Raw genomic sequence first — 26,861 nt, forward strand, 5'->3', positions numbered from 1 at the left:
TACTGAGGTCAGAAATGACTCCAATGTTGCCTAGTAGACTATTTTTAACCAAGAATTTTTTCCTTAGGTAAAAATGTATCCTTGAACTTAGCATAATTACTAAAAGTGATAAAATATTGAATTAATGTTTTGTACACACCCTAATGGAATTGTCAACAAATACCTAATACTAAATAGAGAAAATCCACAATAGCATTTATATTCCTGTCTCTTAAATAAACACAGGACTGTTGGACAGATTAATGAGTTTCATACCTGCAGAGGGTAGGATTTGTCTATACTGAATATAAATAGCTACCCACCGTTCACATCACCTAAACCGTGTGTGCTCAAAATGAGAAGTAGAGGGCGGTGAGAGGGTTCAGTGGTTTAGAGTATATATTTCTCTTGCAGAAGACCCCGGCTCAGCTCCCAGACCCATGTTTGGTGGTTCACAGCCACCTGTAACTCAAGTTCCAAAGGATCTGCAACATCTGCCCTCCACAGGCATCTGCACATGTGTGTGCCCATGTGGGCATGCATAAGTGCACACACACACACACAATGTAAAAATGAAATAAATCAAAAAGAAGTGCTACAAGGCGTTTCTAATGCAGCATGGCTGTCAGCACCACAAACCCTGTGTGTGGACATGGACATACACAAAAAACCCTCAAATCAACATTAACTACTACAAGCATTGCTGACATTTATGATACCGTGCTAAGATCACCATAGAACAGTTCCTCAGACAGAGCAGGAGATGAAATGGGAAACCAAGTTTCTGGGAGGTGGTGGTGGAAATGATTTTTTTTTCAGTTGACTTCATATCTATCAATCAGACAGTGGCCCAATTTGGTTTTTTGTTTTGTTTGATTTTGTTTTGTTTTGTTTTGTTCCCTTGCTGACATCTAAAACTGAGATGACTTAGCCCGGTCCATGCCAGTATTCATAGCACGTGAGAAGCAGAGTAAAAAGGATGGAGAGTTGGAGGTCAGCCTGGAAGACGATGTCAAAAGAAAACAATGATGTGGGTTGATCAGCTGGAAGTCCTATAATACTCCAGCAGTCATCCTGATGTCAGGAGAATTACTCCATGAACTTTATTCTCTTTTCCCCAGCTCCTAAAAGTATGGCATAAAAGTCACCCTCAAACTAATAATTAATAAAAAGTTGGTGAACAACTCTCATACTGGTGACTTGAAATTAGAAGAAACTCCAGAGGCCATTGACTGTCCTATATACTCCCCTGACATCTATCATGAGATAGAAACCTCATGAACATTAGTCAAGAGATGCTGGCCTATCCTAGTTAGTAGAACACCCAGCATTTCAGCCATGGCATGTTATCTGTAAATGCCACTCGTTGCTCTGAAACCTAAACTCCGGTACTGAGGAACTACTGACTTCCTCCATGACAAGCTCCTGTCTGTGCCCCTCACTCCCTTCCCTTGCATCTTAATCGCTTTCCTTAGAATAGTCATTGCATTGCTTTAATGTCAGCAGACCCAGCTATTGTCTAACAAGCACTCTTGTTAAACATCAGTAGTAATAACTTCTTTTTAGCTCTGTCTACCACTGAAGTTGTATTTATGACTGCTCCATCCCGCCAGATGTTCCTCAACACACCTACTGTGTCACACATGCCCCACCCAGTGGCTTCAGGGATAGAATTCATCTTTTGGAATTTCTTTCTGTGAATGCAAGATCATTAGTTCTGATTTAAACTAATTTTTTTTAAAGACACTGCTTCCTTCCCCCTTTTGAAAGATCAGACCCCATTCGATGCACCGTCTTCTCCCTCCCTTGGACCAGTAAGATTCTCAGTGGAAACTTGAGTTCATTCATTGTCCAACTGCTGTTTTTTGAACATAAGGTGTATCCGATTGAAAACACTCGGTGATTTGGGCATATATTCCTATTTCAAGACCTAACAATTGTGTTTATCTAGAGACAAAATTCCTATTTATACACCAGCCACTGCCATTTTTTGAATTGAATCAGGCCACCTGTCACAACCATGTGGCACCCCTCCATAGTACCTTCCTGTGGCCATAGTTGGCATCCTCCATGTTTCTAGAACCATCATTAGAGTCTGTATGGAGACAGGCAGTCAGTTTCCCTGTGGTAAATAGGTGGAGTTGTGAACAAACTAGTTGTGAGGGGGGACAGAGAGCTGGTAAAACTAGAAGAAACCTGAGTGAGGGTTTGAAGACTTGGAGGGAAGAAAAAAATCAACTCAGGCCCTTGAAGTCTTCCTGTGTTCCAAAGAACAGAAATCCTCTGCAGAGCCAAATTCTCGTGGGTCCTGGCATCTTTCCCATGAGCCTGGCATGACCAATACTTCTCCTTTTATGAGACTTCTCTGAAAACTGAAGGCAGAGAACAGGGGAATTTCACCAGGATTGCTTTTGAAGACCCAGAGAAAGTCCTCACTTTCAATGAAAGCCTGGTCATCAACAGAGATTCTTCAAAACAACTGTTTGTCCTAGGATTAAAATCATTTCTAAGGAATGGAGCACAGGGAACAAGTTCCCACAAGCCAGATCATGAAGGCAGGGAGCAATGAAGCCCTCCTCCACTCTATCCTTACTTATCTTAGTCTTCCCTGTCATTCTCAAGCCAAGCATCTTTGTCCTTAACACAAACACAGGAAAATGATACCCTGTGCTCTTTCTTGTTCTTGGTTGTTTGGTTGGCTGGTTGGTTGGTTAGATTTTTTTTTTTTTTTTTTTTTGCTTGATTGTTTTGTATCTTGTTTTTGTTGCTTTGTTTTGTTTTGTTTTGCTTTGCTTTGCTTTGCTTTGCTTTGCTTTGCTGAGACAGGGTTTCTCTGTAGCCCTGGCTGTCCTGGAACTCACTCTGTAGACTAGGCTGGCCTTAAACTCACAGAGACCACCTGCCTCTGCCTCCTCGGTGCTGAGATTAAAGGTATACACCACCAAAACTGAGCTGTGGCATTACTGTCACTGTGGTGTAGGTACCTCTCTTTCAGACCAAGTTGTGTTCTTGGACCTTACGAAGCAAGAACGAACACAAACAAGCATACATATAGAAAGGGGCACAGAGAGATGGAGAGATGATAGATGTTTTATTTCTAATTGGCCTCCAATCATGTAGGGACTTAGTTTCTGCCTCACCTGGACCATCACACTTCTGGATTTTTGCTAAACCTATCCACACTATGGAAGCCCCTGATCCCCATGTCTGAACCAACCATGCTGCTTCATTCCTTTGCCCAGGACCCTGTTTGATTTTATTTTTTTCTAAAAAGTGCCGTTAGTATCCACTTCATTATTACCACTGCAGTATCACTTGGAAGCGGGGATTTGTTCATACTTGTGCCTAGATGATGCTGACACCCAGAAGTTTCTCCATAAGCAGATGTTGCAGATGTGAAAATGGAGTGGAAAACAGAAATGTACATCCACAGGGAAGAAGATCCACAGTCCTGACAGCATCTACTTCTCCTCAGTCTCCAGGTCTATCACTGGGGACTCCTGTGTGGAATTATAGGAGAACTTGATTGGCAGTCCCCTTTATTTGGGTGTTTGCATTATAACCAGAATTACCCTGATCAACTGAAAAAAAACCACTTGATATGGAATGGCCTGAAGGTCTTAGTTTAATCCTCAGGACCCACAGGATGGAAGGAGTAAGCCAAATGTCTGCAAGTTTTCCCCTCACCTCCACGTTTGCATAACGACATATGTGAGACATCCCCCAACACACAATAAATAAATAGATGCAAATTTTAAATCAGTTGACACACAACCTAAACATAGAACGTTTAAACAAAATTACTCATAATGGTAACACCAGAAAAAAACTAGTACTAAAAGGTTGATGACTTTTTTTAAGGATGTTTGGGATTTTTGCCAACATCTCTATCTTTTCCAGGCATTTTTCCCTTTCACATGCTACACTGTCAAATCCTCTAGTCTGTTCTCTGAACTTTTAAAAATCTGTTCTCATGAGTTGGTGATATTTGTCTGAGTATTTTTCCAGATATATCTCATCACTGTCTCAAAAGGGGGTGGGGGAACCTGTCTATTTAATGTTCTTTAAAATTCCTGTTTCTTCTGACCCAGTAGTGGCAGCTCACACCTTTAATTTCAGCACTCAGGAGGCAGAGGCAGACAGATCTCTGTAAGTTTAAGGCAAGCCTGGTCTACAAGAACTAGTTCCAAGACAGTGTCCAAAGCCACAGAGAAACCCTGCATCGGGGGAAAAAAAAAATCCTGTTTCTTCTGTGTGGCCAACTATTTCCTACCCTAGGGGTGAGAATTTAATTTTCTTTTTAAAATATCATCCCTCTTTTTTTATTTGCTCATGTCTTTGGAGGAGGAAATTGTTAATGTCAAGTCGGTGGGCACCCAGACATCCTGAGTTTAGCTGAAACTAGTTGCAGAATCAGTGGCTAAGGGCTTTCTCATTAAATGCTTGTCCTGTGACTTGATTCCTCCACTGTAATATACTGTGAGGCATGGGGTGCTAGGTGGGGGGGTGCTGGGAGAGGATGCACCATGCCATACCTACTGCCCTCAGTTCCATCCCCAACATCTTAGTATACTGGAAATCACTCTGTCAGGGCTGAGAGGGGCTCAGCAGTTAAGGGCATTTTGCTACCCTTGCAGAGAATCTGGGTTTGGTTCCCAGCACCCATGTCAAGTAGCTTATCACTGCCTGTAACTCCAGTTGCAGGAAATACAACACCCTCATCTAGCTGCTGCCTACATGTGGTGTGCATAAATTCACACAGGGTCACACACATATGTATACACATGTTTTTTTTATTTTAAATAAGAAAACCTATTTTGTGTCAAATACTTGTTTCAAGCAGTCCAGACACTAAAATGAAAGCAAAAGATACACCACCCAAGAAGAGTTAATAATTTTGCACATATTTGTTGACCACCGATAATGTGTCCATCAGGCATTATGCAGGTACATAAACTGGAAGGAATATAATATAGATAAAAAGAATGCAATATAGATAGATACTCTCAGCTGGGTGTTTGTTGGTGGTGCACGCCTTTGATCCCAGCACTGGGAAGGCAGAGGCAGACGGATCTTTGTGAGTTCAAGGCCAGACTGGTCTACAGATTGAGTGCCAAGACAGGCTCCAAAGCTACAGAGAAACCCTGTCTCAGAAAAAAAAAAAAAAGATAGATATTCTTGGTTTCCAGTCTGCTATACTCTGGCTCATAAAATGCTGAATCATCTAGGGGTAGAACAATAATGACTCAGTGGTTAAGAGCACTAGAGCACTTGTTGCTCTTCCAGAGGACCCAAGTTCAGTTCCCAGCACCAATATAGTGGCTCACAACCATCTATAACTCAGTTCAAGGGGAACAGATGCCTCTTCTGGTCTCTGTCATCACCAAACATGCATGTGATACACAGAAATGTATGCAGGCAAAATAGCTACACATATAAATAAAATTTAAAAAATCATGATGGGTCATTGTCTTGGCTAGTTTTATGTCAACTTGACACAAGCTAGAGCCACTGAGGGGAGGGAGCCCCCATTGAGAAAATGCCTCCATAAGGTCAGGCTGTAGGCAAGCCTTAAGTACATTTTTTAAAGTAGTGATTGATGGGGAAGGTCCAGCCTATTGTGTGTGGTGTCATTCCCTGAGCTAGTGGTCATGAGTCCTATAAGAAAGGAGGCTGAGCAAGCCATGGGAAACAAGCCTGTAAGGTGTACCCCTCCATGGCCTCTGTGTTAGCTCCTGCCTCCAGGTTCCTGCCCTGTTTGAGTTTCTGATCTGACTTCCTCTGATGTTGAACAGTGATGGGGAAATGTAAATAAAAAGCTCTTTCCTCACCAAATTTTTTATCACATCAATAATAACCCTAATTATGACAGCCATGTTGCTTATCTATAAACATGAGATAATAATTCCCACCTGAAGGACTATTAATAGGTAGAGAAAAAATAAATCATTCTGGGTCTTAGCAATACAAAAGGAAGCAATCCTATTTCCTGTTCTCAAGATACATAAAACAAATTGTTTCAACAATACTTACTGGATCCCATTAAATGTTGTACATCAGTAAAATGTGATGCCCTTGGCTTAAGTTGAAAATATCATAGGTCAAAATGTACTTAAGACTGGGCAGATAGCTCAGTCAGTAAAATGCTTGCTGCACTAGTATGGAAACATGAGTTTGCTCCCTGACACCTACATAAAATCCAGGCATGACCAAAGTGCTGGTAATCCCAGAGCTGGGGAGCTGCAGGCCAGTAAAATCCTAGGGCTTCATGGCCAGACAGCCTAGCTCAATCAGTGAAATCCATATTCAGTGAGAGACCCTGTTTCAAAAAATAAGATGGAGGCTGATGATGGAGGACATTACATGTTGAAACCTATCTTCCCCTGACACATATGAATGTGTGCACACACACACACAAGTGCACACACATGAATCTCCCAGCTTCACAACCCAATACTGAACAACATGGTGCTTGACCTCCGTGACCTCATTAGATTGGGTTCCCCACTGCCAATGCCTGCCATTGTAAAAGAATGCCATGCTGAATGTTGTTATCCCAGAAAACCACCAAGATTCAAAAGAGTATGGTTTCAGTTTACTACATTTATCACTTTCACATCAACTTAAAAAACAAAGATCCACACTTCCTAAATGGCACCTTCTTTCTCCTCTATGCTCGGATTTCCCTGTACACCTGGCACCCTTAACATAGTGTTTGTTGAGCAACGACAAGCTCAACAAAAGCTAAATGGATGGGCAATTAGATATCCTGTGAGTAGCTTGCTTTTCCTGAAGTTGAAATTATGCCCCAAACAAGGAAGTTTCGTTTTGTAAGTCATTTAAACTCTCCACTAAGATTTATGGGGAGAGGGGCTGGAGAAACAGCTTAGCCATTAAGAGCACCTGTTGTTCTTCCAGAAGATCTGGGCTTTGTTTCTAGCAACCACATAGTGGGTCACAAACATCTGTGACTCCAGTGCCAGCAGATCTAGTGTCCCCTTCTGTTCTCTGAGGGCACCAGGAATGGAAGTGGTGCAGACACACATATAGACCGGACACTCATACACACATATAAAGAGATAGATATACACTGCATGAAGATACAGATATAACAAAAAAGGATTAGGAGGGAAGGAGTCAATAGTATCACTAGTTTTCCAAGTGTTTCACAAAGAAAGTTAAAATTGCATATGCTGTTTAAAAAAAAAGCATGAGTTGATGTTTTCCCTATGCGTGAAATTAGTAAAGATTCTTGCCCAGAAATAAGTATCAATTTGGCAACGGGGGAAATGTTTGCATATTTTCCTCTGAACGAGCTGACTTCATAAAGAGGGAAGGAGCCGGAGTTTCTGGTTTCTGGAGCCCTGGAAGCTAAGAGCTGAAAGTATAAACAATGACTAACACATTAGTCATACTACACAGCTGTTCCCTAGCAGGACAAGAAATAACAGGCTCAAAGGGCTGAAGGAGAATCAGGCTTGGCAAAACAAAGAACATTTTATCTGGAAGAGTGAGTCCCAGATAGATGGCCCTGGAAAAGAATGTGGCCCAAGGGATTTTACTGTGTGTCATTCAGATAGATATCCATGAGCTTATTTTGATTAGTTTTTAATTGTCTTCTTTCTTAAAAGCTGAACATGTGAAATGATTTTCTAGAAACTTGACTCATTTCTCACATGTCCCCTAGAGGGCAGCAGTGGCCCAAAACACAGGCCAGGACCAAAGTCTTTGGCTACAATCTGCCTCCTATCAAGTTGTCAGTGATGTGTTTATTTCTGTTAGTGTCTGTCTAGGAAAACCGTTAAATATTAGAAAACAATGTGGTGAGATCATTTTACAAAATTTGGAAGGGGGTTATATTTTTACATTTTTCCTGTATAGGACCTGCACACACAGAGCCCCCAGAAAATCCTTCCTTTCTAATGCTACCATTATTCTTGGGCTTTCTTCCTCTGACTAGCCCCCTTTTAAACCTCAGTGGGCATTTCTGTGGTGGCTACTGTCTCGGATTGCCATTTCATCGAATACAAAGTTTTTCACCTGTCTCTGCTGAAGTTGAAGCCTCTGTATTCAGAAAATCATTGGCATATACTCTATATCACGATCCTACTGAGCCAACTGCCGTGATCCCAGAAAACCCTTGGAAAATGACAGCCTCATACCTGCTTTCTTTAGTTTGGGAGACAAAGAAAGGTTGGGTAAAGTACAGATGGTTCAAAATACCTGGCAGTGGTGTCAGCCCTACCCAAATCCCAAGCCCAAGTCATTACAGAGTTAAAGAAGTACTATATACAGGATTAGTTTGCCACCTTCCTTACTGGCCAGAATGGTGGTGGAGAAAATTTCTGGTGGGACAACAGATATTAGAGGCAGAAACCAACGGAGCAGCAGCCAGGGGATGCCACCCACTGGCATCAAAGGGAGTGACGGGCAAAAGGTTACAGAACACACCATGACTTCAACTGTAGTTTCATAGAAATAGGAAAATATAGGGTGCACAGTGAGACTATGATCCAAGAGCAACATAATTCAAACCCTGGTCTAAGCATTTTGTTTGCTTATTTGTTTGGTTTTGTTTTTTGTTTTTGTTTTTGGGGGGGGTTGTTTGTTTTGAAACAGGGTTTCTCTGTATTGCTTTGAAGCCTGTCCTGGAACTCTCTCTGTAGACCAGGCTGGCCTCGAACTCACTGAGATCCACTGCCTCTGCCTCCCGAGTGCTGGGGCTAAAGGCTTGCACCACCAATGCCCAGTGCTTGCTTGCTTGCTTGTTTGTTTGTTTGTTTATTAAGACAGTGTCTCTCTGTAGTTAGCCCTGGCAGTCCTGGAACTCACTATGTAGGGCAGGCTGGCCTCAAATTCACAAAGATCTGCTTGCTTCTGCCTCCCTGGGATTAAAGACGTGTGTAACTACACCCAGCTTCTCTGGTCGTACTCAGTCCAACTACATAGTTCAAACTCTCAAGTGGAGGCCATGAACACAACTTTTGACAGGAAAGCTGTTCATTCAGTTTTTGTCCCTGTGAGAAGCTGATTTACAACTGGCAAAAACCACATCTGACTACAAGCATCAGACTCTGGTATGATTCATGTAAACATCCCATTTGATTGAATTCCTGGCAGGATCAATAGGGGTTTCTAGTTGCCACATCAGCTGCATTCTACAGAAAGCCTATGGAAGCATCATTTAATTCGATTTCATACTTGCTACTTCTGACACTTAAGCAATGCCGTCATATTCCTTTTGCGTGTGGTAATGAAATCATGGGTATATTACCAAGATTAAATCTCACAAGGATGTCTGCCCTTCTGATTTTCTTTCTGTGAAAGTCAGCAGGCTTCTTGCAGTACCACCTGTGAGGGTTCTGTGAGATGAGGGATTTAAAAACTTTCCACACCTTTCCCACCTACAATACCCCCACCCCATGGAAACATTTTGGAGCCTAATAGCTAGTTTTTGAGAACATTAACACATCTACCTATAACGAGTGTTCAATATGTTCAGGGTATATGTTAAATGTTTTATGTGTAGAAATGTGTTTAATCATCCAAGAAACACTCTGAAGTTTCTTTCCATGACACAACTGTGAAAACCAAGGCATAGCATGTTACTGGCAGAGGATAGAACCAAAAATGGATTCTAGTACTGATTTGTTTCTAATCCTATGGGAGATAGGGAGATCAGAGTTCAAGGTCATCCTCAGTTTCATAAAGACCTTGAGGCCAGCATTGTATATGAAGTTGAAGGAAGAGGGAAATTTTAGCATGGTAAAGTTGTTACCATTTTATAAAACCAGTGGATGAATCAATGATAGATGGATGGATGCATGGATGGATGCATGGATGGATGGATGTATCAATGGATAATAGATAATAGATGGATAACGGATGAATAGATGGATGGTGAGTAATGGATGATGGATGAATGGATGGTGGATGCCTATTTTTAAATATACAGCTATAGCTATTTTACTTCATTTATTTGACAGGTATCAAAGTAAGCCCAGACAGGTAGAATATCTCTCCAAAGTGCATGAATGCAAAGTGGTATGGACAATATCAGCACCCGAGTGCAACATATCTGCCTGCTAAGTGCTGTGAGACACTCATTAGGCCTGGGCTATTCAGTCTTTGTTTCCATTTTGTTTCAGCATTTAGAACCCAGGCTGAGAGACATATCAGTAATATCCCTTTGTCCACATACCTGTAATGTGTTCAGAGGTCACATTTTAATCATCTCACTGAATCCTCACTGACTGGCAGAGCTTTTAAAGTGATCTGGAGTGGACCACCATTAGGCACTGTTCTTCTGGTAGTAGATACAGATCCTGTGGATTTTGAATTCTCCTGCATCTCTTGAAAAAACAAATCCCCAGCAAATGCTATACTATACAGTACCCAGGGGCTGGATGCAGAAAAATCAGAAGTTCAAGGCCATCTTTGCCTACATAGAGGGCTCAAGGTTAATCTTGAGTGTGTGTGATACTGACTCAAGAAAACAAGAATGCCATGCTGTAAGTGCCCAATCTGAAAGCAAGATCTGCGCCTGTGTTGTAGGAGCCTTGCACTCAGAAAAGCATAGGTCTGTCATGCCTTCCCCCGCTTGAAACCATTATGTGAAGCAAGATGGATGTGTGGTAAGTTTCACCAGCTGCTGGTGGAGATATACTGGAAAGGTCACATGGTTTTCTCTTCTGCTGAGGCAGTGACTTTACCCTATTGGTTTTTTTGAGCAGGAGTCATGCTGATCTCGCCGCCTCCCAACCATAAATATATCCTACTGAAGTAAGCACGCACACTATTGGGTTTTTAAGTTGTATTTATTATTAATAATTGTGCATGAGAGAACAAGTGTGTGTGTGTGCATAAGGGGGTGGAAAGAGAGGGAGGGTGTATGGAGGGAGGGAGAGAAGGAGAAAGAGGGAGAGAGTTGTGGTGTGTGTGTCTGTGACATCTTCAAGAGTCATATTTTCCTTCCACTGACTCCCAAGAATTAAACTTCTATCATCAAGTTGTATGCAACCACGTTTACCTACTGGGCAGTCCACATTACTGAATGTTGACTCAGTCTTGCATTGTTCTATAACCCCTTGCTCTGGATATACTCTTGTATAGATTGTGTGTTTTGTTTGCTAACATTTTGTTTAGGATTTGTGAGTTTGTGTTTGTGATAACCTGGTCAGATTTTATTAAGAGTGATTTGAGTCTTAATCTTGAGTCATTGAAACTAGGTATCATATTACTGTGTGTGTGTGTGTGTGTGTGTTCATTGTGTTTAAGATGCATAAGTAATACTCTTGAATTTAAGTACAATTTTCAAAACAAACCTTGCAGAAAGGGGCTGGGCAGATGTCTCCATAGATAATGTTCTTGACAGGTAAGCCTGAAGACATGAATTGAGATCCTCAACATCATGTAAAAGCTGTGAACTACAGTAGATCAGTGCTGAGGGACAATGAAGACAGGAGGGCCATTGGTGCTTGCTGGTCAGCCAGTGTAACCTCATCAATGAGTTCCAGGCTCAGAGGGAGACCTGTCTCAAAACAATAAGGTAAACAGAGGAAAACTGAAGAAGATACCTATGTCAACCTCTGGCCTCTATAGGCACGTAGCCACATGTAGAAATATTTATGCTGTATAAGGAGAGCTGCCAATTATCTGCAGAATGGAGTAACCTAGGACAGCTACTCTTTGAATAATTGATCACAGTGACCCATATGTCTTTCCAATCAGAAAGAGCCATCCTTGTTACATGTGTCACATGATTGGTCCATGCTAAGCCAATCTTATGTCATTTACTCTGGTGTTCACAGTATGCTCAGCTGAACATTATAGATCAATGGTAGATATTTTAACCACAGAGATGTGTATATGTGAATATGTATGGGCAGCTCAACACATGCTATTGTCCTAGGATAAATGCATGATTTGTACTCATATGTAAATGCCCCCTAAGAATTCCTGCCATGAGAAATATCACTTTAAGAAAAATATCTAATAAGAAGTATCCCCTGAGCTGGCTGGGCACTCAGAAGCTGAAAAGTTAGTGCCCTTCGTGAGTTGACTGTCACTCACTCAGTCAGTCTGACAAACTGGGGACATTGCTACTTGACTAGGCTATTTTGCCTTTTGTTCACTGCTAAATTATTTGGATAACTCAAAAATGGAATTTTATCTGCTTTCCTTCCATCTGGTTGGTCTTCTCCCTCTACTCACCCTTTCCATTCAAAAATTGCCAGTTTCATGAGTAAAAGGGAAACACCACTGACATAAACAGAAAATGATCTTTACTACATGTGCTGAATACTACATAGGATAGTTGAATATAATTTAGTGTCTTCTGTTTTATTTGGAGACCCTAAACCCAAACCAAATGAGCCACTTAGAAGTCATTAATTAAACTTTCATCTTAGCTTAGTAATGAGTATCCAGAAGACTTCACTTGTTGGACACATATTTTATGAGCCTGAAGTGCTTCCATCCACTTTCTCTTCCATCTTTCAAGAATTATTTTTAGAAGGAGAGTGGTATGCTCTGGAATGCTTATCAGCCATAAGCTCTTTTCAGCAGTCTGAGTGCTTTTCGGTTGATTGGTGAGTTAACTGTGTCCTGGCAAGCCACACGGCACACCCAAGAGAGCTCTCCCACAAGGACCCCAAACAGTCTACCTAAGTGTCATCCACCGTGCACACACCAATGGTCAGGCCCCACCACACCCTGTCCCTGTTCTTCACTAGATTCCACAGGACTAAAGACCAGCATTTCAAAACAACAATACAAGGAAACTAGGCAGAACATACCAAGAGAAACAATGTTTCTCTTAGCAAAGCCTTCCATTTATCAGACCCTCAGTCTCTCATTGATGTTGAGAATGAAGAGTGCGCATTTCAAGAGAATTCCAGAGTGTATTCCATCTACCTATGTCTGTCTCTTTGTAAGTTCTTATTCAGGATAGTGGCCACCTCAATTGTCTCCTGAGAATACACAGCTAAGTCAATACATACAACCCAGAAGTAATCACACAGCATAAACAACACTTATAAGAACAACAGTGGCCTGGAGGTAATGGCACACACTTTTAATCCCAGCACTCAGGGAGGCAAAAACAAGTGGATCTCTGTTAGTTCAATGCCATCTTCGTCTACAGAGTGAGTTCCAGGACTGCCAAGGCTACACAGAAATCTTGTCTTGAAAAACAAAACAAACAAACAAACAAAAAAAAAAACAGAGAGAGAAAAAAAAGAAAAAGAAAAAAGAACAACAGTGGACCTCCTATAAACTTCCGTCGCTGGCCTTCCCTCTTTCTTTCTGTGCCGATGACGCTCCCGCCAACATGGCAAACGTTCCTAAGACTCGCGGGACATTCTGCAAGAAATGTGTGTGGCAAGCACCAGCCCCATAAAGTGACGCAGTACAAGAAGGGCATGGACTCTTTGTATAGGAAATAGAGTGGATATGGTGGGCAGACTAAGCCTATTTTCCGCAAAAAAGGCTAAAACTACAAAGATTGTGCTGAGGCTTGAGTGTGTTGAGCCTAACTGCAGATCTAAGTGGATGCTGGCTATTAAGAGATGCAAGCATTTTGAACTGGGAGGCGATAAGAAGAGAAAGGGCCAAGTGATCCTGTTCTAAGCTGATCTTGTTATGAAGACAATAAAAGAAACTCACCTCATTTGTTTGTGGTTGGTCTTTTGGGAGGGAATAAACTAAAACTATCTAGAAATTCCCTTAAAGTTTCTGCTTGATGGCTGAATACAACTTTTAGGATTAAAACAAACAAACAAAAGAAAACACAGTGGTATAGGTCCCTTTCTCTCAAAGCAAGAGTCCTTAGAATCACTCTGTATGTGTGTGTGTGTGTGTGTGTGTGTGTGTGTGTGTGAAATTATGAACAATAGAAGTGTGAAGTTTATTATTATTATTATTATTCAATAATTGAAAACTACTCCCAAAACAAAGTAAGTTGAATAGTGACTTTGGTTTCTTGTGAGTGTCTCATTCATATATCTTTAGCTGCTCCAGTGCCCAGAAACTCAAGAGGAAAAATGTAAGACTCGGTGTCTTCAGCAAGGACATTGTATTGGCATAGAATAGGAAGAAATGTTGTTTTTAAGCCAATAGTCAGCACACATTTGTATAGCTGGCTCTCTCACCAGATAGATATAGGTATTTAAACATCACAAGGTATTCTTTATTTGAATAATTAAGAATAACTGACATAATCTCTGGAAGCCCAAGTCCCTATCTCACCCATGTTCCCCATTGTAGATAAACTGGACTACATAGCCACTCCATCTGGCAAAGCAGGCTGTTCCAGCACTATGGCTTTCCCTTTGTATCAATCTGGTGTTGCTCGTATGAGGCAAAACACCACAACCTCCTCTTGTTTCACTAGGAAGTGGAGGGATGACTTGATATCTTCAGAAAATAGCAAGGAACAAACTCAATGCAAAGTGCCTTCTTTGTTTTGGTGGCAGGGAGGTAATATCATTCAGGGATACCTGACCAATAGGTGTCAGCCACTTACCAAAGACCATGAGGAACTTGGGGGTCTTACCTAATAAATTCCAGAACACTTTGACTCTCTCTGGCTTCAAATATAAACTATGATGATACACTGTAGACTCCTAGCAAGTGGTTTTGCCTTTCTGAATCTAGGCTTGCTTATGTAGAAAATAGGAATTTTAATACTACCTTCCCATAAAGTCACTATGAGGAGTTCATGGCTGTTAAAGTCTTGGGCCCCACACCTAACACTTAGTAGGTGCTTATTAAATGTTAGATGGTATTACAGATTACAAAATCATGTGTGTTAGTGGCATATTAATCTGTGTTAAATGTGTTTTTAGATCTCAAAGTGCCTCTTAATGGGTAATATATGTTAACAGTGATTACAGCAGAACACATGGACACTCTTCCTTTGCATCCTCAGCTTTGTTAAATAGATGGCCTATGCATATGATTAGAGACAATTATAACTAAGGAATCCTGTTTTTAAAAAATCATGTTTATCATCACATTAAAAATGCTTGGGATCAGAAACCTTTCAGATTTTTTGGATTTTGTTGGCATGTGGAATTTATCACACTGACATAATGAGCTATCTTGGGTATAGAAACAAATCCCAACTGGAAATGCATTTGTATTTCATAAACCTTATACCCATAACTGGAGGTTGTTATATATTTTCATTAGTTTTGTACACAAAACAGTCTCCTAATAGGAAAATTTCCACTGTGATACCATGGCAGCCCTCAAAAGTGGTTGGAACTTGGAGCATTTTATCTTTCAGATTAGGGAAGCTCAACCTATGTTTAAAACTATGGCATCTTGGGAGATATCTCAGTTATGTGCTTGCAAGCATGAGACCCAAAATTCAACACACATGACTGATATAAAAGACAAAGCATGGTGTCTGGTGTTTGCAATCCTGGCACTGGGAAGCAGAAATAGGCAGATCTCTAGAACTCACTGACCAACCAGTCTAACCTAATTCTAGATCTTACTGAAAATAGAAAGCAAAGTAGATGACTTCTGATGAAAACCCCTGAGGGTGACCTCTGACCTCCACAGGCACGTGCACCCACATATACACTTTTGCATGCATGTGTACACAAGGGCACAGAAACACTAAGATACAGAGAGAGAGCGAGAGAGAGAGAGAGAGAAAGAGAGAGCTGGATAGATGAGATAGATAGATAGATAGATAGATAGATAGATAGATAGATGGATGATAGAAGGAAGGAGAAAGGAAGGAAGGAAGGAGAAAGGAAGAAGGAAGGAGAAAAGAAGGAAGGAAGGAAGGAAGGAAGGAAGGAAGGAAGGAAGGAAGGAAGCTAGCTATTGGCTTTCCTGCCCATGGTGCTGTTTGAATTACACTGGGCAGAGATAAAAACTGGAAGGAATCATCCATGCCTCTTCTCAAAACCTGGCCTCTGGCCTCCTTGGCTTATATGTACAAGAGAAGGAACACCAAGTTGATCCAGACTTGCTTAACTGATTATGTCACTCACAGAAATGCAGTTAACAGCTTGCCCACGAAGAGGAACTTACCAAGTGACAAACAGCCTGTGAAACATTCAGCATAAATCTTCTCAGAGCTAAGGAAAGACCCTGGCATTCTCTGTCCAAACTGATGTTTACAAGTCCCAGGGAGGAAGTTGGGCATCTGCACACTTGCATTAGGAGCATGTTTGAAAGGCATGACACCAATTGAAGACAAGCCTCATGGCTCCCTAGCCATGTTAGTTGTCCTTCAAGGGAACTGGTGTTTCTTTGTGTATTCATTATAAGAGGAATCTATTTAGAACTCGTTGGGATGTATATCAAAGTACTTAAAAATATTTCCTGGCACATGGCCTCAGAGCAGGCTTGGAATTTGGGATTAGTCGGTGTGACTCCCCTCTCACAGAAACAAGTCTCTCAGGCTCTGGGAAACCTCACTTCTCAGTCTCTTGTGTGGGAGATAACGTATTTCAAGGTTGCCCAGAAGATCAAATGACATGTACATTAAAGATGCTGAGTGAGCAAGCAAGTGTATGATAACATAGGCTGTGGGTGGAATCGTTTTTCCTGAAGTGAGGGTTTTGTGCACATGTATGTATGGTGTACTTATTTTTTGGTTTCTGCATGGAGAACAGCTCACTTCTGTAGGTGGAGAGACACATAGCAGCTGGAAGGCAGTAACAGAGCAAGATTCATAGAGTTGGAGTTACAGACAGTTGTGAGCTGGCTGATGTGGGTGCTGGGAACTGAACTTGAGTTCTCTGCTCAAGTGTATGCTTTGAGTCCCACACACAGTTCTTTTAAATGGCCTTGTGAGCCCATTTTCATATTTATAGACCTGTGCACACCTCTACCTTTTACATCAATGTTCTTCCATTTACCATTAGCAACTGTTCAGTGAGATGTCATTCCTGTGGCTTTTGGAACACCACACACACACATACACACACACACAGAGAGAGAGAGAGAGAGAGAGAGAGAGAGAGAGAGAGAGAGAGAGAGAGAGAGAGAGAGAGGGAGGGAGAATAAAATCACATGGCTATTTAATGAATGACCAAAATGCAATTGTTTTCTTTCTTTTCTCTCTTCTATTTTTTGTTCCCTTTAACATATGCTTAGGGTTTTATTTTTGGGTTTTTTTTTTTTTTTTTTTTTTTTTGGTTGTTTTTGGTGGTGGTGGTGGTTGTGGCTGCAGTGGCTGCAGAGGCAGCAGTGGTGGTGCTGGGTTGGAGAGTGGTGTTTGTTTGGTAAAGATAAACAGATATTATGTGTAACAGTCAAGATAGCTTTAAACATGCCATGGCACATTAATGTTACTTATTTTTAATGAAGTATAACTGAAGAATAGCTCTAAAATATTTTATAATACTGATAGTGACTATGCATGTCAGTTTGCCCCCGAAATAAATGTCCTTTTCAGACACAGAACATTTTTTATTCCAAGACCGAACCATATCGTTAACTTTAAAAGCTGACAGCACACACTGGACTCAGATCTTTTCCAGTCTCTACTCCCATAATGGAGCAAAGGGCAGCTGGCTCCTGCCTCTCTCTCGAGCGTGTGGAGCTAAGTCAGTAAGAGCTATCTTGCCACAAGAGACTTTTGACTAGAAGAAGAATGTAGTTCAGACTTCCGGACTTGCAAAATTACATTTTTAACAAACTCATCCAACACCAACAGGAAACCTAAAAAACAATTCATAGAGAAAGAATATTATGCCAACCTCCAAGCATACTGTAGTATGTTGACAGACTCAATCTTGTCTAATTGAATTGATACCTAATTCACTGATACCTAGAAAAAAATAGAAATTGTGCTGTGAATTTGGGCCTGGAAACACACACACACACACACACACACACACACACACACACACACACACAATAAAAAGTACAGAATCTTTAATACATTCACCCTTAAGTGGGTAATCACCTAGATCCCAAGGTCAGATCCACTAGCTTAGCCAGAGTAATTCATCTATATCTTTTTCTACAATTATCCTTTAAAATATTAGTTTGTCTACACAATCACTTTAGGATAGATGGAATGCACACAGCCCTATAGTACTTGCTGATGCTGTCCACCTGGATCTTTCAAGAAAACAAGGTTGTAGATGGTGTCTCTCACAAACCGGCAGAGCCCTGGTGTCCTCCAGGGCACATTGCAGGGTTGACTTGAAAAACACTTGCAGCAATTTAATTTGAAAAGAGCTGAGTAGCTCGGAACCAAGGGCTTTTCTTCTTATTCAAGCGAATGTAGCTTCATATAACACTTTCCCGTGGTGCTGGCAACAGAAAGGATTGTTTCATATGGCAGCTACATCAACTGTACCAAAGTTGGGGGAAATGGCCCCAAAACAGGCAGCTGGGAAATACCTGTTCTAGCTGATCCGGCTAGAGCAACTTGTAGACATGTTGCTCCAACATATGGATACTGGATGAAAGGGTATCTGTAGAAATGGGGTTATGGGTGCGTGTTTTCTCTTTTGGTCATCAACACACAGCATTATGGAAGTGCACAGAAACGCATCTCTGACCCTTGACACTAACCAGAGAATAGGCCTGTGAATGGAGCAGTTCAGATCAACAATATGGCTTCTGGAAGTCTGGCATCCAGGGTGATTTAGACAAAGCTGCCTGTAAAGGCTTATTATATCCAGCACCCTCTCTTACCCTGGCTGTAGAGCCCAGAGCAGTTCTTTAGAGCCAGCCAGTCAGGGGAGGCAGCCTATCCATGTGCCGCCAGCCACTTGATCTCTTAGGTGCCACAAAGTTCTTGGCTATTGCAACAGCAGCTGTGTCAACCCAGCAATCTCCCTCAACAGCTGTTTTTCAATAAACCTTTTGACCAAATGCAGCTGTTCTTTAAAGTAGGCGCATTGGCCAGCTTATTTTTCTCCCGTGAATGCTTATCTGAGCTGACTCCTTAGCAGCTGTCACTCACTGTCAAAGTAGTCTTTCATACCGCCAACCAGATCTGGCATTCCAGATCAATGAGTGGGCAGTGGAAGCTTGCACGCCCCTGTGGTCCAAGTCACCCACAGCTGTTGCATTGATCCCTGGAGGAGACATTTGCGCCTGCGCAGAAGGGAGGGGCGTTGGCTCCTCTGGCTGTCGGTTACAGACCGCTAAAATGAGGACTTAACACCACATGACTAAGAAAACCCTCTCCATGGGAATTTTATGTAAGTAATTTCCCATACTCACGAATATACTGAGAAAAAGACTTGGGCAATAGAAGCCCTGAGCACTCGTAATTGAGTTGATGACAGAGTTTCCTGGAGGGGCAGAGGACGGTGCATATTTAATTTGCAATTTGAAAATTATGACCCCAGAATATATATATATATTTTAATTTAACAATGAAGAAGTGGAGGGTTGGCTGAGCAGCTGTGAGCCTTGCAGCTCTTGGAGAGGACTGGAGTTCAGATCCCAGAACCCACTGCAAGCAGCTCTCAACCACCTTCTGACTCCAGCTTCAGGGATCTGACTCCCTCTTCTGGCTACTGCAGGCACCTACACTCATGTGCATATACTCCCAGGCAGAAATACATTAAGTACACATACCTACACATAAAAATAAAGATTTTTTTAATTAATAATATTCAGCAAAAGAAAAACAACCCACCCATAAAATAACCAAAGACATCTCTTTCAGCAATAAGAAGATAAAGTGTAGTCAGTTATCCCAGGAAGAGATGTTTGACAGTGTTAGTCATTAGGGAAATGCTGATGGAAACCACAGTGAGTTCTCTTTACTACTATTGAGCAGTAACTTTGTAAAACAAAACAAAACAAAAAAAAACAAGCAAAAAAGTGATGACACTAAATACTACTGAAGGGAATGTAAAACATACAGTCCTTCTGAAAATAAAACCCGACAGCTCATTTAGCATTTGATTCAGGATTTGGCATTCTCAGGCATTCATCTCAAAGAAAAGAAAATTCACACAAAAACTTATGTTCAAATGTTTATGGAAGTGTTTTGCATTGTAGCAAAATGTTGAAAGAACTTGAATGCCATTCTATGGGTGAATGAACACACCCTGGTATGTCCACATATCAGATCCTTAGTCAGTAATGAAAAGAAATGAATTATTAATGCAGAAGACACCCTGAAGGGAACCCAAGGGCAGTATGTGCAGTAAAAAAATCAATCTGAAAATATTATACTTTAATATTCCAAATAATGTCTCATAGTGGTGCTAATCTAGAAATGGAGGGAAGGTTAATGGTTGCAGAGGAATTGTGAATGCTCAAGGGTCAGTAGCAAATGCTTTTATTGGTAATTACTTATATATGTAAATTGTGGTATTTGAAATTTTATCATTATTGTGCATGTGTTTATGTGCATAAGCACACACATGTGACATGGCTGACTTAGGATGTTTTTGCTTGTTTGTGTGTTTCAATTGGGGTAATGTTTTATTTTGTTTTTTGTGGTCTTGGGGTTTGGTTTCATTTTTGATTTTCAGTTTTTTGTTGTTGGTTTTTGTTGGTTTTTTTTTTCAGGGTCACTGATAAAATACCATAAAAATTCTAACATCATTTTTAGGCATTAAAACACATATTTGGAGAGGAAAAACTGTTGGCTAATTTCCACTGAGGCTCCAATTCTTGTTAGGTGGGGTGAATGGTGTTGATGGTGTTAGCAAAAAGCGGTTTTGACCAGAAAGGTCGGTTCATCTGTGGGCTGGAGCACAGATGAGTTCTTGCACGATGCTGCATATCATCTGCTTTGTTCCTCTTCTCTCTTTCCTGTTGGTAGTTACAGTTCACAGCATGCCCAGTTCTCCACCTTCAAGAATCAGAAGTCATGTGTGTGTAGTTTGGGGCTGTGCAGCCCAGGATGTAGAGGTTGTGTCTTCTTGAGGTCCCCAACCTTGCTTGAAAAAAAAAAATCCAACAATTTTTCCTCTGCTGTATCTATAGTCACCCTTAATAACAATTTATTTTCCTGGAATTTCTTCCAATAATTTCCTCTCAGGTTGAGGTATTCCGTGAGACCCTTTTCAAAAGGGCTAGTATCTGTTCCTTACCCACTTTACAGGAGTGACCATTTGGGAGGTAGGGTAATGGGCAGGCAGAAGAATCCCAAGGGCATGCACAGTGCACAGTGTCTTCCTACTCATGGCACCTGCTTGATACTTCTGAAAAGCATTGTCATTTATCCATTTCATTGTTTGTGTACATGTGCACATGTGTTTGTGAGTACTTGCACATGCTCCTGTGTGTGGGGTAGTGGGTGGTACAGATCTGTGCTCTTACTTATGGATTCCAGAGGTCAACCTTGGGGTTGTTCCATGGGAGCACCCCCTACCTTTGAGGCAAGGTCTCTCATTGGGACTAGGGCTGCTGAATCAACTAGGCTTTTGAGCCAGTGAGCTCCGGGCATCCTCACCAGTATGAGAAATCACAAGGCCATGCCATTATGCCAGGCTTTTTACGATATTGCTGAAGACCAAATTCAGGTTCTTATCCTTGTGTGGCAAGCACTTTACTGTGTCATCTCACCATACTCATCTTTTTAATGAATGACTGAGGAAGTGAAAGCCATGGAAGAGGACCGGATATTACAAAGAAAGTTAGTGATAAGACCAGCCCTGGATGACCCAGGCACCAATGTCGGCAACTAACAACACACACACACACATTAATTTTCTTTACCTCTGTTACCCCAGCTGTAAAATGGGTCTGATGGTAACAGCACATGGCCTCCTCTGCTGTGGTGATCTAATGAGGAAAAAAAAAAACCCTCCACCACCACTCCACCACTCCCCATCCCCTCCACACTCGCTGCATTTTGGGGTCACAAAACATACTGCTTACCATTTCTTAGTCACTGTCCTATACTCAATGCCCAGGGTGGCTTGAAAAGAAGTGATTTGCCATGAAGTGGAATTTCTTGCTAACAGCATAGAGTCAATTAACTTTCCCTCAGAAATACATTCATGAAGAAAATGTCTATTGAAAACAGATGGAGAGAAGTCTGGTCCTTGCCAAGCAAATGGCCACACACCTGCATGGGTCCACCTTCAACTTGTCTAATACCAGACCTTATTCTTCCTCTTCCTTGTATCAAAAGGTTATGGCCTTGATGACCCCCTTTCCAGCAACAATGCATTAAGGATTGCCCAGATTACACAGGTTGCCCGCACTACATTTTCTTGTAAAAACATTTTGTTTACCCAGCATGCTGGTCACAGTGCCTGAGGGGTCAGGAGTTCAAGGGCAGCCTTGGCAACACAGCAAGTTTGAAATCAGGTTATAGGAGACCCTGGACCTAATGGAGGGACAGGGAATTACCAAAGGGACTGAAATTCATTCCGGAATTGCAGGGAGGAAGAGAAATCCACCTAAGAAAACCAAAGGTAGTGTTCTGAAAGGGGGAGGGGCCGTGGTGGTACTGAGAGAGAGGTTTGTTTACTGTTCTTTCTTTGGAGATAGCACGAAGAAACAGCCCTTACATTAAAATATAACTCTTCCCACCTTACCTTCCTGACCTAAGAACTAACTGAGGCCAAGGATGAAACGTGGCCATCTTTGTGTCCACCTTGGTGATCAGCCTTTACAAGGTTTTATAAAAGTAACACATCCCTAGCTGAAGGCATTCACACCCTACTCCCCCAGCTGAATTTTTTTTTTTTTCTTTTTTCTGGACTGGAGTGAGCGGATTACACAGTTGAGCCCAACAGGCAGTTTAGAAGGCGGACTGAAAGTTCCCTGCGGGCAGGAGCCAAATGAATAGTCTCCATGGCCACCTCCTTAGAGCTAGGCATGATGCCGGACATCCCTAGCAGCTAGCAATTATTATGTATCTGCATGAAAAATGGCCATGATTCTGTTCTCAGAGCTCACAATCAGCTTCAAAGTCCAAAATGTCCCGGAGAAGGGCTGGCTGTCTTTCGTTTGCAAGAATTCCTGCCAACCCAGGAGAGACCAATGTCAGTTTCGGATCTACCCCCAACCTCTCTAAAAGGAGCCGTGAAGTGCCTGGTTTCTGGGGTCTGGGGTAGCTGCCCCCCTCACCCCACCCCGCTTCCTGCAGGGACCCCTCAAGCCCGGTGGAGGGGAAGGTGACCAGGAGGGGGAGAGCCAGCCCGCACGTGCAGCGCCCAGGGGAGGAGGCTGGGCCAGCGCAGCGCTTAGTCAGCAGCTGGGCTCGGTTTTGAAACAAAAGCCAATGTCCTCCCTCGGAGTCTGCAGCCGGTCAGTTCCTAGGGGGAAGAAAGCTATGCTGCCCAGCCGGTTAGTGGCCCAACTTACTTTTCCTGAGCCCGGACTGAGGGCCAGCGGATGTTCGGGAATGGGTGGGATGCTGCGGGGAGGGGGCGCGGGGACAGCTCGCACACACCCTGCCCTGCTCTTGCGTTCGCTTGGCCTGAGGCCGGGTTCCCGCAGATACCAGGCACATGCTGGTCCGGACCAAGTACCCCGGAGCCCAGGCCCCACCGGTGTGCATGCAGCCGAGGCACCTTCGCTACCTCGCGTCCCACAGCTCAGACACACCAGGCCCTGGTTTCATGAATGAAATCCAATCGCGTGGTTATAAATAGCCGCCAAGGCTGCTCACGTCACGGTAGAGAGAGGGAGCGATCGGAGGCCGCCACCGCGTAGCTCGCTCCGTGCTGGGACTCAGGGTTCCGCCCGGTGCCCCGCCTGGTCGGGGACGGGGGCGGGAGGAGGGCAGGGCTGGAGGCGACAGCGACCTGGGGACGAGCCCCGTGGCCTGGGCCAGGAGGCGGACGCGGCCGGACGCGGCTGTGCCATGCTGCCTTTGTGCCACGCCGGGCGGGTGGCGCGCGGCGCGCAGGGTCCCCGCGTCCCCGCGAGCACGCGCGGCGGGGGCCGCTGCTGAGCGGCGGAGGGAACCGGGTCTCGCTCGGCTGCAGGGTAGGTGGCCGTGTCGTGCAGAGCCCCAGGGCGTGCAGAGCCCTAGTTCCCGATCGCCCTGCGGGTGGCAGGTGGGGACCCCCGGCCCAAGTGTCCCAGCGATATTTGCTAGAGCGAGCTGATGGGAGGCGGAGGACAGTCTCCTCCCAGGCGCGTGAGCAGAAGAGATACCCGCCCGAGCCGCACCCCTAACTTGTAGCTGTTGAGAACACGTACAACAGGCACTTTAGGAGGCCGGCTGCACAAGGGAGGGTGCTGTCGTGCCCCCGGGAAGGCGCCTTTTCCTCGAAGGACCGTGGCGGGGAACCCGGGACCCGAGAAGCGAGGTGCTCTGTTCCCCTGGGTGCTTGCACTGCCGGGAGCAGTGCTTTTGGGTGCAAGGCGATGCCCCTCGCCCTCCCCCCACCCCATGCCCTGTGTGTAGGGAGTTGTTTGTGAGTTGCTGTGACAACTGGTACATGCTGCCTGTGAGGGGCTTGCACACACCCAAACTTGTGTGTGGGTTTCAGCTTATGGGGTTAACAGTCAGGTATGAGGGAGATGTGCAAAAGAGATCCCACCCACTCACCCCACCCACCCTCAAAAAAACAAGCGGAAGGAAGGCAAAGCTGTGTAAAAATATATCATTCGATCCCTCTGTTGGCGGTGCGGTTTCCATCCCGTATCAAACTACTCAACGGAGGAGCAAAGTCAATATTTAGACTTGGACAAGCCAGAAAGTTAGGAGGGAGAGCCAAGCACAGGGTTCTGACTTGGCTTTGCACATCAGCGCACAAACTGTGCCTTTGGAGCTGACTGTGCTGGGGAGGTCGGGGGGGGGGGGTGCGTTTAGATTGATGCATACACACCTGCACAGAAAACTAGGAAGTCCGGAAAGTAGTGAGCAGAGGAGCCATCCTGACTTTGAACCTCTCAGGCCTGTGTTGGGGAGGGGTTGGGGGGTTGCTGAACACTTCTTGGATACTTAGTTTCATTGGCTCTGGAGTTTCTCCACCCCTCCTGCTGGACTGGCTGCTGTAACAAACATCCAGGAGACTCAAAACCATCCCAAGTTTCCAGGGGCTTTCTGCTTTGGCAGGGTAGGATAGTAAACCATCAACAGGCTCCTAAGTTCGCTTACAAACACTACCTTGAGACTCGTCCGATGATCGTTTGGGCGCCTATGAGAGCTAGTGCTTCCCATACAATAAACTAAAGCTTTTAGACTGTAAAGAACATCTATCTGCTTATTGCTCCACAAGTAGGGTGAGCAGTCAATTGGTAAATTAAACAAGGTTCTCCTGGAGATTCCTGGTCCATATTTGATTGTTAATGGGGGTATGGCTTTGACCCATTCCATCCCAGGGTGGAAGGCTTTGGACCGCCATTGGGGATAGGGACTGTTATCAACAATCTTTTAAGCTTGCCTACTCTTCTCTTCCAAGATTGTGAAGGTCGTGGGCATTTCAAGGCACTGGGCCCTGTGTAATCAAAGAGGCACAGAAACTGGTATCATTGAATTAACACTGTCACAAAAAAAAAAAAAAAGGAGAAACAAGAATTGCTTGCTTTGGGGTTAAGGTGATGTTGTTTTAAAAATGACATTTTGAAAGGAAAATTTCTTACCCCCTTCCTTGGCTTCTGCACCCAAAGTAGTCTGAGAGTTTGTTTTCACTGTGCCTCCCAACGGCTTGCGGCTAAGTGCTTTTTCTGTACCATCCCCAAATACTCAGAAATATACTTTTGTGGACACCATAAAATGTTAACATAGCTATTTCAGGATACACTTGACCCAAAGAAATGCCAGTGTATGCATGGCATCAGCTAAAATTGTAGAGAGAGATAACAAAGCATGCTAAAAATCCACATGCACCCATGGGCTCCTGGCAGGCAGAGAGATTTCAGCAGTGTCTCTGTCTGCTTTAGGTAAGTCCAGCTGCGAGCAGGGACTTCTGCTCTTCATTTCCAGTGAGACAGGTCAGTATCTTAGTGCAAACCCACAAATATAGATGAATGGTGCAGCTGCTGAGGCTGAACGTGGGTTTTGGAACAAGTTTCTTAGTCTGGGTCTTGAAAGAATAGGGTTTTGCTGCTTGCCTTGTTTATTGGAAATGACTTAAGTTCTTTGTTGGTGGAAATCATTCTATTTTCTGTGTGAGGAAGATGGCGCTAACATGAACTTGTACCCCTCACTCCTTTCTGCAGTTTTCTTACCAACTTGAAAATTAAAATGGTACTAGACAGCTGAGGATCTTGGGAATCTGGATATCAGTAATGGAGACAATTCAAATCCATCTTAGCCTTCAGGACATAGAAGTAAGCTTGACAGAATAGTAGTGAACATTTGTTGAGTTTGAGTCAAGATTTGGGTAGTGTTTGCTTCTGTACATTTATGTTTTTATTTTATGCATATGTGTATATTCATATAAATGGGCAAACATTATATGTATATTTCCATATGTATATAAATATACAGATATACACATAATCCCGTGGTGTGCAGCCACTTGATTAATTTTTAAAATTTTACCTTACTCTAAAACATAAACAACTTCTTCAACAGGGAGACTGAGATCAAGAGAGGTTAAGTGATTTGTTTAACCCAGTAACTACAGGTCAGCCAGTGACACTCATGCAAACAACTGTTCCTATAGAACATATTCCACTCCCTTGAGTAAGAGTAGGGAACTTCCTAGTGTGGATCTATTAAAGATAAGAATTTTTATCACTGGCAGGGTGTTGGTGGCAAGAGCCTTTAATCCCAACACTCTTGAGGCAGAGGCAGGCAGATCTCTGTGAGTTCAAGACCAGCCTGGTCTACAAGAATTAGTTCCAGAAGGACAGATTCCAAAGCTACAGAGAAACCCTGACTTGAAAAAAAACAAACAAACAAAAGTTTCCAAGCTGATATAAGAGGCAAGACATTAGGCATTCCCATATGAAAAAGTGGAGAATAAATCATAGTCATGCAGGTCCAAAAACTGATGTGGGGGGAGGGGTCCCACAGA

At 43.1% G+C, this 26,861-nt stretch overlaps 1 protein-coding gene across 6 annotated transcripts in view; it reads left to right on the forward strand.

Annotated features, from left to right (window-relative positions):
- The first annotated feature begins 19,075 nt into the window (after positions 1–19,075).
- Positions 19,076–26,861, forward strand: part of Rhobtb1 (Rho related BTB domain containing 1) — a 72,087-nt gene continuing 64,301 nt past the window's right edge. The window contains exons 1-2 of one of the 6 annotated variants that reach the window (XM_051186862.1): positions 19,090–19,166; positions 25,780–25,830. The gene's annotated coding sequence lies outside the window, so the exon portion shown is untranslated. Of the gene's footprint in view, positions 19,167–23,102; positions 23,230–23,495; positions 23,875–25,779; positions 25,831–26,861 lie in introns of those variants that run through there. The other 5 variants (XM_051186858.1, XM_051186860.1, XM_051186864.1 and 2 more) reach the window with 5 other exon arrangements.

This window comes from Phodopus roborovskii, unplaced genomic scaffold, assembly GCF_943737965.1.
Source record: "Phodopus roborovskii unplaced genomic scaffold, PHOROB, whole genome shotgun sequence".
NCBI lineage: Eukaryota > Metazoa > Chordata > Mammalia > Rodentia > Cricetidae > Phodopus > Phodopus roborovskii.